Genomic DNA, 2,500 nt, shown 5'->3' on the forward strand with positions numbered 1-2,500 from the left:
TTTGGAGGTTTCCCCTTTTTTTTTTATTTTGTGGTTTCTTTAAAAGGGGGGAAAAACACCCGGGGGGGGGGGGGGAAATCCACGGGGGGGGGCCCCCGCAAAAGAATATATTACTAATACTTAAATTAATTATCCTTAATTATACATACCCCTCCTTAAAACCAACTCATTACCAATTAATCGACTTTCTCTCTCTTTCTCTTTCTTTCTTTCTTTCCTTTTCGTTTTTCTTTCTTTTTTTTCCCCTCTCTCCTCTCTCTCTTCTCCTTCTTTCTCTTTTCTTTTCTCTTTCTCTTTCTCTTTCTCTTTCCTCTTTCTCTTTCTCTTTCTCTCCTCCTCTCTCTCTCTCTCCCTCTCTTTCTTTCTTTTCCCTTTCCCTTTTGCCTCTCTCTCTATGGTCTATCTCTATCTCTATCTCTATTTATCTCTATTCTCTATCCTTCTTTCTCCTCTCTATCTCATTTTCTATCTCTCTCTCTCTCTCTTTTCTCTCTCTTTTCTCTCTTTCTTTTCTTTCTTTCTTTCTTTCTTTCTTTTTTTTCTCTCTCTCCCTCTCCCTTATTGCTCCTCTCTCTCTCTCTCTCTTTCTCTTTCTCTTTCTCTTTCTCTTTCTCTCTCTTCCTCATCATTTTCTCTCCTCCTTTTCTTTATCATTCCTCTCTCTCTCTCTCTCTCCTCTCTGTCATTTCTCTCTCTCTCTCTCTCTCTCTCTCTCTCTCTCTCTATCTCTCTCCTCTTTTCTCTCTCTCTCTCTCTCTCTCTCTCTCTCTCCTCTCCTTCCTCTATCTTTTTTTTCTCTCTCTCTCTCTTCCTTCATTTTTCTCTCCTCTCTCTCTGTCATTTCTTTTTTTCTCTCTCTCTTTTTTTCTCCTCTCCTCCTCTCTTCACTCTCTCTCTCTCTCTCTTTTCTTCTCCCTCTCTCCCTCCCCTCTTCTCTCTCTCTCCTTTCTTCTCCCCCCTCCCCTTCCTCCCCTCTTTTCCCTCTCCTCTCTCTTCTCGCTCTCCTGTCTCTCCCTGTCATTCTGATCAGAGGGCGGGCCACCTCTTAGAGACAAAATATGAAATGTTTAAAAAGGGAGGAACGACGATGTGGAGGAGGGGGTTGGTGAGGCCTAAAGGGTGAATGAAGGTATGGTGAAGTTTGATGGGAGAGGAGGGAGAGGAAGAGTAGGGGGGAGGGGGAGGGGGGTTGGGGACGGGAGAATGGGAGGGGGGGGTTAGGCAGGGGGAGGGGGGGGAGAGGAGGGAGGAGGGGGAGGGGGGGGTGCGAGGGGAGTGGGGAGGGAAGATGGGGAAGGGTGGGAGGGGGGGAGAGGGAGAGTGAGGGGGTTGGGGAGGGTGGGAGGGGGATGGGGGAGGGGGAAGGGCGGGGGCGGGGGCGAAAGGAGAAGGGGGAGGAGGGGGGAGGGGGGGGGGAGGGGGGTGGGGAGGGGAGATGGGAAGGGGAGTGGGGGAGGGGGGAGAAGGGGGAGAGGGAGGGGGATGGGGAGGGGAAGGAGAGGGCGGAGGAGGAGGAGGAGGGGCGGAGGAGAGGAGGAGGACGAGGACGGAAGGGTGAGGAAGAGAGGAAGAGGTAGAGGCAAGGAGGCGGAAAGAGGCGTGAAGAGGGAGGAAGAGGAGGGAAGAGGGAGGAAGAAGGAGGAAGAGGAGGTAAGAGGGAGGGAAAGAGGAGGACACTGAGGACAGGCAAAGGAAGGAAAAGGAACGAAGCGGAGGTAAGAGGGGGGACAGAGGGAGGAAGGGAGGAGATGGAAAAGAGGAGGAAGAAGGCGGACGGAGGAGGAAGAGGAGGAAGAGGAGGAAGAGGAAGAAAAGGAAGAAGGAGGAGGAAGAGGGGGAAGCAGGAGGGCCAAGGCGAGGGGGGGGGAGTGAGGGGGGGGGAGGGCAGAGGGGGGGGGAAAGAGGAGAAGAGGAAGGAGAGGCGCGGAGAGGAGGAAAGAGGAGGAAGAAGGAGGACTCGGGAGGAAGAGTAAGACGAGGAAGAAGAGGAGGAAGAGGAGGAAGAGGAGGAAGAGGGGAGAGGAGGGAAGAGGAGGAAGCGGAGGACGAGGAGGAAGAGGAGGAAGAGGATGAAAAGGAAGAAGAGGAGGAAGAGGGGGAAGAGGAGGAAAGAGGGGGGGACGGGGGGGGAGGGGGGGGGGGACCAATATAAAGAAGAGGGGGGGGGGTGGGAGGGGGAGAAGAGAAGGGGACGGGAGGAAAAGAGGAGGAACGAAGGGTCGGGGGTGAGGACAAGGCCAGGGAGGAAAGGGAGGCAAATAGGGAAGGCGACAGTAGGGGTGGGGCAAAAGAAGAGGGGAAGAAGAAAAAGGAGAAGGAAAAGAGGAGACAAGGACGAGGGGAGCGAGGAATGAAGAGGAGGCAGAGGAGGGGCAGAGGAGGAAAGTAGGGGGAGGAGAGGGATTACAGGGAAGAGGGCGAAGGGAGGGGGAGGGAAGAAGGAATAGGGAACGAGGAGGAATTTAGGAGCGAAAGAGGGGGGACGAAGAGGAAAAAGGAA

The sequence above is a fragment of the Penaeus chinensis genome, chromosome 29 (genome assembly GCF_019202785.1).
Source record: "Penaeus chinensis breed Huanghai No. 1 chromosome 29, ASM1920278v2, whole genome shotgun sequence".
NCBI lineage: Eukaryota > Metazoa > Arthropoda > Malacostraca > Decapoda > Penaeidae > Penaeus > Penaeus chinensis.